The sequence below is a fragment of the Ammospiza nelsoni genome, chromosome 1 (assembly GCF_027579445.1).
Source record: "Ammospiza nelsoni isolate bAmmNel1 chromosome 1, bAmmNel1.pri, whole genome shotgun sequence".
Lineage (NCBI taxonomy): Eukaryota > Metazoa > Chordata > Aves > Passeriformes > Passerellidae > Ammospiza > Ammospiza nelsoni.
In genome coordinates, this window is record NC_080633.1 from 37,253,916 (window position 1) to 37,265,999 (window position 12,084).

Sequence of the window (12,084 nt, forward strand, 5' to 3'; positions counted from 1 at the left end):
AAATTGTATCATATGTGCCATATGTAAATCCTGTACCAGATAATTCTCCAGCTGGGCTATAATATGCCAAGTAAAACCTTTAGAGGGATCAGACATTTATTTATTGCTCCATCCTATGCATAAACAGTTTTCCTTTGTCCTATCATAGTAATCAAAAGAAAAGAAAATTCATATCACAACAGAATAATACTTCTTTTCCACTTCTGTCTTCAGTATCTTCCCTCTGTTCCTAAACCTTTCAAACAGACAATTTAATCCCACATCACTTGGGGTATAAAGACCTTTACTCTTGTGCACATACTAGACTGAAATCAAACCAAGAGGGGATGCTTTTTCAAATAATGTATGTTTAAATTGTGCAGCTTCTTGGCACAGGAAATTTTGGATATTAAAATATTTTATTAATTCAGAATACAACTGGACAAATATATCTAATAATTCTCCACTGACATTTTTCTAGCATTAAGACATTTCAGATCTGGGAGGGGAAGTAGTATGGCAGTTTTGTCTTGTTCTTAAATGCTTTCCAGAATATCTGAACCCAGACTTGTCAGAAATAGGGTGTTTGGTCTGATACAGAGGTTCTTATGCATCACTGTGCAAGTGTCCAGTAAAGGCTTCATGAGCCTAGGTTACAAAAGATAATTGAGATTTTCTGGATGACTGGGTTTAAAGAAGAATGCCTTAGTGTTAATGTCACCACAGCAGAAATTTTATTCCATTCCTCACATAAAAAAAAAAAAAAGTGGATCTTTTACTTTTTTAGAACATCTGTATGAATAGTAAACTAGTACAGATTAATCAAGTCATGCAATACCCTAAATCATCAGCTCTATGTATCTGAACTACAAGGGATGGAAGGTAACAGGTCTGTGTTGGAACACTGGTTACAGCATAATTGTATAACCCTAACTATATGAACACTTTCATAACTACATCTGTGCTGGATTTTATGATGTAGGAAAACAGTATTCAGAATTGTGCTCATTGCTGCTAAAAAAATGTGGTGATTTATCTGCCCTCAGCAAAAATAGCAGCAGGCTACCTACTGTTAAATAGCAAAACACTTCTTGAGAGCTTTCCATGTGATTCTTCATGCAGAGGGGAATTCATGCCTAGATTTCTGTTAGTACCACTCCAGGAGAAACCCAGCACAGTTCTAGAAAATTGGCTTTTGACATCCTTGATCTGTGACTGATTTCCTGCAGCACTAGACAGATTTTGCTGGCTGGATCTGAAAGCAACATACCAGTAGATTTACTTGAAGGAAAAATGTAGGAATAGGAAAGTGTTTTCAGGGATGTAGTAAGCCTTCAGTGTCCTGAGGCACAGGCCATCATCACATGACTATATATTTGCTGGTGCCAATTAGTTTCTATTTATTTAGGGAGACTGTGACATTCACTGGTGTTCTGTCCATGCTACTCAACTAGACTTTGAAAATGATGCTAGCACAGCTGAAGTAAAAAGAACCATGGGAACCATCAGTCTTGATCCTAAGCCATGCAACTGCATTAATTTCTGAATGGAAATTGGAGCACTGTACCCAGAAACTCCCAGGGCCTATGAAGCAGCAGGGAGCATGGCAGCAGAGCAGAACAACTTGGGGAGACCAGCTACAGTGCCTGGGACCTATCAAAAACACTCCTGTGCTCTAGAGGAAATTACAACCAGGAAAAATGCTGTAAGTGAAACACTACAGCACCGTGAACCTACATAACCTACTGGGAGTGTCATTAGAACACATGACCAATCTCTATTTTTTATACTAATGCAGTAAATCCTGTTATGTATTATCTCCATATCATTTGGCATACACTGCTCATGGAGAGGATCTCTTCCCCAAGAGATGTGAGGGAAGAGTGACTCCCTTTGGTTACTGGGAATAAAGACTGGATTTGTGACCTTGAGCAAGTGTGCTCCTCAACCACATACAAGCAGTCATTCCTCCAGGATTCTGGCAATGACTGGGTCCATTGCCTGTAGATCTTTCCCAATAAAATACATGCTACTTCTTAAACCAGGGACAGTCCTACTCAAAAAATGGTACATTGTTGTTCTTTAGTGAGATAGTATCACCTGTAAACTTCAGCATGTGTATATATCCAGCCCCTGACAGATGTGTGTACATACATACTATGTATGTGTGCCAGTTGTAAACACCTGTCTAAATGAGTGTGTTGACAATGAATTACTCAAGGAAACTTGACTTTTTTTTTAGTGTGAATTAACAGCATCTTGACTTGTTACTACATCAACTGCTAATTAGTTCCGGAGTGTAGTTCAAGGTGTTGGCATTCATTACAAAGCTTTCTGTGGTTGTTTGGATCTTTATTTGCCTCAAAGGCAGAATCTTTAGGCAAAAATAGTTCTTCAGGATATACAGAGCAGGGAAAGGAAAGGTGGGCTGTAAGGTCAGGAGTTGGTGTTAAAGACAGCACATCACCTAGATTTGGCTCCAATAACATAAAAGTGCTTTAAGTTAGGTGATGACTTTAACCATCAGGACCAAAAGCGAGATTAATTGTTGGAATAAAGATGGGGAGATCAGAACCTGGAACTTCAGGAGATTACTGAACTCTAGTCAAAAGAGGCACCTAGCATGTATCCCTTGATTCTGAAAAAAATCCCAAGTACATAATCCTAGGTGCCTAGATAAACAAAGGTATGAGAACAAATACCCTTAACAAACAAGCAGTAATAATTTGAAGTGATGATAAATACAATGCATCTACTTGGGAATAGTGAAAAAGCTGATTCAGGGAAATTTATAAATCTGTAAGCTTTTCCTTTATAGTATTCATGAATTCCGTTTAGAATTTGAAAAGTAAGATAAATACATGGAATCTAAATGAAAAGGCAATATAAGGCAGTATCATCTTTTATACAGGATAAGAATATCTGTGTTTTATTTGAAAATGGACTTCTAACAAGAAGATGTAACAAATTGTATCTTTCCTGAAGTTTTTGAACTAATTCCACATATAAGCACGTAAAGTAACTCAATTTTGTTAAGTCTTTAACGCTTAGCTTCCAATAAGATTTTAAAACCTTGATTTTATTTAAGTCAATTCATCAAATAGTTTTTTTCAGAAACATATGATTAAGGAAACACTTTGGAGGCAAAACTCAGCTTACTTTTTCTAACGTACTTACCTTAATACTAAAGCTCTAAATCCACCTAGATATAGGTATGAAGGCTCGCATCATTCACGCATATAATACTGGGCTGTGTTGTCCTTACAAAAATATATCCAGCTGAGATAACAACTAGGTAGAGGGAAAAGTCTAGGGTTCATCTAGCTATTTCAAGATAGCAAAACCTAACATGTCATATGTTTCAGAGCAAATGATGTTCTAAAAGCCTTGTTTGAACTGACTTTAGTTTGTCTCCATATTTTTTCTTCCTCTTTACTTTCAGGAAAGAAAACATTTCTTTAAATACCCTGATCATAAGCCAAGAGAAACCAATACTTATGCTCATTTCCTGTCCCTCTGTTTCCTTTTCTAGACTTGCTCTGCCTATCACTCTAAAAGCCTTCCTTTTAGGGTTTCATTAGCAATTGCAATTGCAGTTCTTTGATTTGCAGAAAAGTTCTACTACATTTTGTTAATTATACCACCAGACTTCTTTGTTTGGCAGGCTTTTATTTTTTCCAAATTACTAATTTCCAAGAGTTCAGCCTGAGCAGAAAAATTGATGGCTACTGTTAATATGCTGCACTAAAGAAACTTCTCTGCAGAAGGTTTGAAAAAAACCCCCAAAACAGTGGCATGGTGTCACAGCTAGGGTGGTTGACTGCATAGGAATATTTACATGGAGCACTGTGGAGTTCTATATGTGCCACACTTTTCTAACTGTAGAAATTCATAGATGATGGTGCTTCCTTTCACTCTCAGTGGTAGAAAAATGTTGACATATATTTTCAAGCCTGGCATAATTTTTCATGGGACTGTTTCATGGAACTACCAATGGAAAGCTCCTCTTTGCTGCTTTTCATCATCTTTTCCTCTTCCACTTCCACTTCTATATTTTTTAACAGAGGAATCGCAATAGAAAGTCTGAGGTCTGAATTTTGGTGGTGGTGCTGGGTGCACTGTAGATAACAGTAGGATACTCATCAAAAAACAGCAAAGGAAAAATGAGACTAGTTAAGGGGGAGTTCTATCCCTTTCTTTTGAGGTAGTGAGATTTTGCCACAAAGTATTGAAATTTTAATCTATGTGTGAAACTAAGAGACTAATATAATTTCTGACCTATGCATTTCCCTTTAAACATAAAACACAAAAAGGACTGCTTCATCTTGATATCAGAAATATTCTGATGTTAATTAATTCATTATTCTGTGAATGACTAATGATGTAAATATATGTTTTGCAAGCACATACACCATATTATATTACATATGTAAAGTTGTCAGTGGGTAAAAGAATAAGGAAACTTTGTATATATGGTACCTGCTATGTTGCTTTTTTTACCCATCATTGAAAGAGAAAATATTTTCTCACAACGTCGTTGCATACTCACAAAAAATGAACGCCTCCACACTTCTTGTTTAATTTCTTCATTTCTGTGTTACCTCTGTGTTGTGTAGATTAATCCATAGTCAGCCCATTTATGCCAAGCTGCATGGCTGGCCTTGGTCCTGGGTGTCCTTCCCCTCAGCCTTCCATGGTCCTGAGGGACATTTTCAGTGCAATGTGGCTGAGGTGCTTTGGAGAAGCACTCTCCTCTCTTTCCCTGCCCAAGGATGCTGTCCCCTGCCCCACAGAGCAGGGTCGCTTACTTCACAGCCCAGAAAGCATAAAATGCTCACAAAAATGCCTCATAAAAATGCTTACATTGGAAATTTATACAGCTGTTGGCATTGCCACCCCATGTGCAGGGCAGGATGGCTTGCACACCCACTGCCAGGGAGCTCTCTGGTGCTTCATGGGGACAGCCTATGCGTGTGACTCAACACAGCCAGTGGCAAGAAGGGGCAGCCATGCAGACAGGCCCTGTCCTCTGGCCCTGAGGGGGGTGGGCTCTCCTCACCCTCCTCACCCTCCTCACCCTTGCCTGCCCCCTGCCCTGCTGCCGGATGGCCCCGTTCCGCCTTCCCTCGCAGGCGTCTGCATCAGCTGATGGTGGATCACAGCAGCAGGCCCAGCTGGGCTGGCAGACATTTCCCCCCTTGCTGGTGGCTAGCCACAGATCCCTGGTGTGGGTGGTCAGCCTGGGCTTAGCATCCAGCTTTTCCCAAAACCCAGGGGATGTGTGCTCAGGTGCATCGCTTCTGAAGTGGTAAGAGGCCCACCTGAATCCATGAATCCAAAGGGATGTGCTGAGAGAGAAGAACAGTCACTGATAGTTGAGAAACTGAAATTGAAATTTATATAACGTTGTGTTGTATCATCCAACCCACTTTCCTAATCCTCCCTCTTTTAAATCTGAGTGGCCATGCTGGCACAATTTCACACAACCAGTAGCTTATCTTCTGATGTGGTGCTCTTGCAGGTAGCTTGCCACAAATTCACACCTTTTTTCCCTAAAAAAAAAACTCTAAGAGGGTTTTCTATGTCTCCCTTGATGGGTCTGGTGGGCCTTGCCATTCAAAGACCAAGTTGCAAAACTTTCTTCCAGAGAATGTTCAGGCAGGGAGTGATGGAGGGTGACTGTGGGATATGTTGGTTGTCCCAGCTCCAGTGGGAAAGGCCATTGTGTTCCGTGAGGGATTCAGGCAGGCTAAGCCTGTGGGGCAGGTACTTGTTCTGCTGTTTTATTGCATGCTGCCAGATACAGGTATAGACAGTTCTTTGGAGACTGGTGAAGGGTAATAGCCTGGGGGTCTGGATTCATGTTCTCTCCTTCCTTCCCACATATTCCTGGTAAACAGAAGAGCTGGTAGGTAATGGTGAGAGGCAGACAATTACTTAGGGCAAACAGCCTGAGGGCTTCACAAGTGGGTACAACTCAAGGGCTACCTGATATTTCTCAGGGGTGCCAGAGAGGCTTATTGAATAATCAGCATGTCTGAAGCAACCCGTGCCTGGGTCAAGCAGCAGAGATACAGACAAGGTCCCTTCACCCTGGGGCACTTTCCCTTAGCTCATGTCTAAGGCTGATCTTGGCTCTCAAGAGAAAGTTGACAGAGCATGTAGGCAGGTCCCATGGATATACTCAGTGGATGTGTTACACTGATGCTCTGTGCAGCTGATATAGAGTGTGTTGGGCTCGTCTTTATAGGTCTATTTTATCTACTTTCCCATCACTTCAGCTATCAGTACAAAACTTACAAATGTGGTTGTGTGTAAATAGTATCCAGACAGACACGGGTAAACCTTTTAGAAAAGATAAATGGTATTTTCTAGGTGTTCTGTCAAACTTTTAGTTTTTCACCGAGCCACAGTACTAATAAATCATTGTCAATGTCCATTCCTCTCATCTTACTGCTATCAGGGAATGTCATGACAATACAAACAAGACTTACCAGTAGGTCAGGGTAATTTCTATTTCTATACCCTTTTGATATTTTTTCCTTAATTCACTACAAATCATAATCAGTCACAGAATATTTATGCAGCAATGAATAAAAAGGTATGTTCAGTAGTTCATACTGATTCATGCATGATAGGATCCATTTGTTTCATGCTCTAAAAATTCCATATTAATAACTAAAAACTGTTTCCATTTTTAGATTTTTTTAGTTACATAACAGACATTTTCAGTCTTGAAATATTTTTTGAAATCTACCTTCCTTTACAAATGCCAATCAAGCCCCATTTTTTTTTTTCAAAGAAGCAAAGAAACAGCAGCTGGAAAATTGTTTCATCAGAGTTAGTTAAGGTAATATGTTGAGGTAAAGGCAAAAATCTCTAAATGTGAAGCTGAAGAGGTAACAGTATGAGTAAAAATATGGTTATCCACCATTTTGTATAATGACCTTTCAAAAGCAAGGCTGACTTTAATTCAGTATAGATAATGAGGCTTTAGTGCCCAGTAAACCTAGAGCTTTCCAAGCTTGAATAGGAATAGGAAAGTTGGAGCAACTCAAAGCAAAAAGTAAAACTTTTTTCATGGATTTGGTTTCTGGAAAGATTACTTTAGCATCCTACCTTCATTTATGCTGCAAATGAAAGGAAAAAATCCATTAGAAAGGAAAATAAAGAAAAAAATAGGTTTCTAAAAGGAATCAGACTAACTTTACTGCATATATCCTTCCACACTATTTTATCACCACTGGAGGGAAATAAACCCCAAGCAATTTCTACTAAACTACCCCATATTGCCACACAAGTGTTCAGAATCACAAGTCAGGCTTTTAAGTAAAGAGATCAGCTTCAAAAGTGGAATGATTTTTTAAAAGCAATATATCTGCTTTTGTGTAAGTGTGCACATGTATTCTTTTAGACTAACCTACCAGAATTTGAGATGTTATCATCCCCAAGGTCACTCTTTTTATTTTTTTCCTCTTTTTTGTTTTCCTTTTTTTCCCCCCCACAAAATAAGAGGCCTAATTATTATGAAACTTGCAATGAAATCACAAATATTGTCAATGTCATATCTCCCCCAGGACTCAGTTAATAAATGCAAGCTAGTAATAACATAAAATAAATTCCCAAGACAAGATCAAACCTTGTTTTTCTGCTGTGTTACCACATGGGGTAAATAGTGGGTGGGGATGTAGGAGGGTGCACAATAAAATACAAAATAAACAGAAAGTCATTAAATTTGAAAGAGAAAAAGCCCTAAACAGATCTGTATTTAGTGAGCCTTGAACAATGAGTATGGCCTAAGGACTGGAGCAGTGCTGGTGGTAACTCCTGCCTGCTGCAAAACATATTGCAGGGCAAATGGAAAAATGGTTTATAGCCTTATTTTTCTATTGCTCATCAGCACAGGCAGGCAGCTGATAAAGCTGATAAAGGGGCTGATAAAGGGGCTTGTGGTAGTTCCATCACAAGTGGGCAGGGCGAACTGATCAAGGTTTTCCTCTCCAAATCAAAGCATTAACAAGTATGGTTTTTTTGTGGGTACTCATATTAAATCAATGACAAACTTTCAGCTGTACACATGAGAGTGGTATTTTTGCCTAGAAGTCACCTAAAACCAGAAAGTCTCTTCCCTTTCCCATTGAAAGTACGTGGGTTTGCTGCAGTGCAATCACAAAAGCCAAACCTGATCAGTTTTTTTGCTAGTGCAGAGGTTGTGCAGACTTTTCCAAACCTGTGTTGGCTTGTGCAGAATGACTTCACTGCTCAGGAACAGGCACATGACATGCAATCAGATTGCAGGTGCCTGTAGCCACACACTTGGCTATGCTGTAGTGCTTTTTAGCATAATAGAAAATATCACAGAACTTTAGAAGAAATGGTTACACCTGATTAAACTATTTAAAATCTCTGGAGTTACATCTATTTTTATGGCATTAAATTGACTTACCTGTTAACTTGGGGAGCATTCAAAATCCTACTAAAATTTTATTGTATTTAAACTATAGAGGCACTGAGAATGGCACAGTGAATTATGAAACAGCACAGAGACATACCATTTCTCATTAAAAAGCCTTTACCACAATTAGATAGATCTCAGAAGCATTTTTCTATTTGTATTGCTGTTCAAATGCCATTTTTACTATTCAAATGTTTTGAAAATTGATTTTAATTTCTATTACCTTTTCAATGCCATTTCTTCTGAGCTAAGGGACTACTAACAAGAGAAGAAGCAGACAGCGATAGGACGAGACTATCTGCCATGAAAGGCTACTGAGTTCTCCAGAAATAATATTAGCAAGTTCCACTGTTCAGATTGCATTTTATAAAGGGAAAAGAGAGTCATCTTTTTCTCACAAATTTGATGGGAGAATTTAGTGCCTTTTGGTAATGTTTTGACTGGCAGTGAAAATCTTAAACAAAACAGAACTGTCTTCTGAAAATACCTTATAACAAGGTTTTTGCTGGGCAGTGATTTACTTGGTATTAGCCGTGATATAATTAGTATAAGCAATTATTGGAGAAAATGAAAGACTGATTCCATAGCTTTGTGTGCAATTGTCCACTGACCTGTCATGTACAGATGATTTTTCTATTCCCATTTTTGGATACAGTTTTTCTGAGAATTTTCATTAAGAAAAAGTCCGAAAACTCAAATATTTATGAAATATTTAACTCTATTTTCTGAGTAACCTGACTGACCCTATGTATTATGGCTACGTCTATTTCCTCAGGCTTTTCAGGCAATCATTCCAGCCAGAAAAGAATTTTATACAATTCACACATCAGAATAAGTCTGCTTTTATTTGCTGTTTGGTGCTGTTGGTTTTTAGTCTGGTACCACAGATCTAAACTCTCTCTTTGACAAGGCAGTCAAGATTTCCCTTTGCTCATGTGGTCTAGAGCCCCAACAACACAGCCAGACATAGGAATTTCATCAAATAAATCCTCAGTTCTTGCTTAAAATTGACAAACCAATTTTTTAATGTTGGCCAGTAGACAGGTGATAATGTGTATAAAACTATTCATTTTAGATGTAAGGACATAGATATCTTTTTAATTTACTTGTTTTTCAATGTTAGTCAGAGATATTTGCTTATATGCACATATATAGAGAAATATCTACACCCTGAAGTAGGCAGATGTAAAGATCTGATTTGCATGCATATATCATACATTTGCAAGAATGTATGAGGCATTCATGTCTAAAATAGAAAATCTGGCTTAAGGTATTTTTCGAGTCTGAGAAAATTTTATTTATTTATTTCACAGATGATTAGCGGAGAAATCGACAATGTCTTTTGACTTTGTTGTCACTGATTTAACTTAGGAAGTTTTTGGTTAGAAGTAGTCAGGTAAGAAGGATACTTTACTCCCAAATTCTCTCTTGAGGATAAAATCCTTGGGTGGCTATATGCAGGTGACTAACAGCAGTTTTTCAGCCTGTATTAGGAATGTCTTTTCTGTGTGTGGTAGATCAACAAGCCCAGCTAAACCTAAAAGGAAGTAATCATAAGGGAATTTGGTAATGGAACAAAAAGCTAAATGGCAAAATATTGTGGAGGCGCTGTTAAATAATATGATACGTATGGGACAGAAGGCTGCTGGCATTCAGATCAAGGTGACTTTCAAGTGGAAAGTGTCCTTCTGCTATGCACTGAAAGCAATAGCAGAAGGTGGGATGGGAAACCTCTCCTCATAAAAATTATTAAACATGAGGACTTTTAGAAAATATTTACTTGAAAAATGTTTCCACTCACTTAAAAATAAATAAACTTATGACATTTTAAAAATGATATATTTGTTGAAACCACTTAGTAGGGAGAATGTTATATGTCTTTGGGAAATATGCTGGATTTGTTGGTAAATATACAGGGATATTAGAGAAGAAAAAAGACTGCTTGATTCCCAAACAACAGATTAAAATAGTTCCTGAAGTTAGTTTACCTATTTTGTTGTTGTGCTGTTAAACTAGAAGTTTAAGATATTTTCCTCTGAAGTTATTGAAGAGCATCTTTGAACTCTTCTCAAAGTTATGGATTTTTATCACACAGTTACAGGTATCTAAATGTGTTCCTTTTGTCTTTTAAATTAAATTTAGTTGTGATAAAAACTTGGCTATATTGACAGATACCTTGTTTCACTTTAGATTTGGATTGTCAATGTTTACTTTCCAAGTGCATAGTAACTTAAGTTGCACAAAATATAAGTAGTAATCCCCGTTGCACAAATTTCAAAACATATATTTGTCACCCATTATGGTATGTTTCGCTTCTGTTAACACAGGAAATCTCACACAAACAAGTGCACTGATAACTGTGATAAACACGTTGGTGTAGTGCTTGTTTTTTTACTGCTTGCAGATTTGAGGATGGCAAAGTATATCTCCATTAAAATGAAAAAGGAGAAGAAAAAATTAGAAATGGGATGTATTTCTTAAATGACAACAAAATACTGTGCACTTCGTCCCTGCATGATCAGAACCAAAACCACAAAAGAAAAAGAAGTGTCTTTTTAAATTTTTTTACTGGAACTTGAATTAACAAGAACAGGATTCAACCCCAAGCCTCAGTTTTTGAATTCAGACTTCAGATACTCACTGAGCAATGTGCAACATACTGAGTTTGTAGCGACTGACCATCAGCTGTCAAAGCTCAAATTTCCCACTCTCTCCCACAAGGTTTGTGGGTACTTTTAACCATAAATACTTTGAGAATCATTCCAAAAAGAAAATTGTGGGAATTGCCTTCCCAGGTGTTATGAATGTATGAAGTGCACCTGCAAGCTCACCACACCTATGGCACACTTCATACTTTGCCTCTTTTTGTCGATCGTCTTCCCCCAGGGACAGTGTGAGAGACTTTCATTTTCTCATACTTTCTGTGCTGGTTAATTAGTAAATTCATATCAGGAGTTTTTTAGCTGAGAGAAAATTGATCTAAATCAACTTAAATCCATGAGATGTTCCTTAGTTTTTGGCATTATTTTATGTTCCCTACTATTTTCAAGTATTTAGGTGAGTAATAAAAACTGTTAGGCAAGACTAGCAGTGATTCTACAGGAAGCTTTTCCTGATCCTCCCTGCCCTCTAAGAGAAAGTATAATGAAATTTATATCCCTATAGTGACAAAATTAAGGATAATATCTACTAGATTATAAGTTTACATTTAAATAGCAATATTAAAAAGAAAATTTGGTGAAACAGAGAATAAAAAGTGTAGGTCACAAGGTGCAGAAAGATAAGAGAAACGAGCTAAACAGTTCAATTTTTTCCCCAACTGTGTTTTTACCAAAATGTGACAACTCTCAAACTACAGAATATTCTGCTTAGATACTTGGCTGATTAGAAATTTTCAAAGAATGTTTACATTTTAAAAACACAAAGTTATTACAGAGGTAGAAATTACATTTCAGAGTAAAAAGGTGCTTTAATTTAGAGCAACTTCTATGTAACTCCTCTTTTCTTTTCTTTTCTTTTCTTTTCTTTTCTTTTCTTTTCTTTTCTTTTCTTTTCTTTTCTTTTCTTTTCTTTTCTTTTCTTTTCTTTTCTTTTCTTTTCTTTTCTTTTCTCTTCTTTTCTTGTCTTGTCTTTTTTTGTTAAGCACAGTA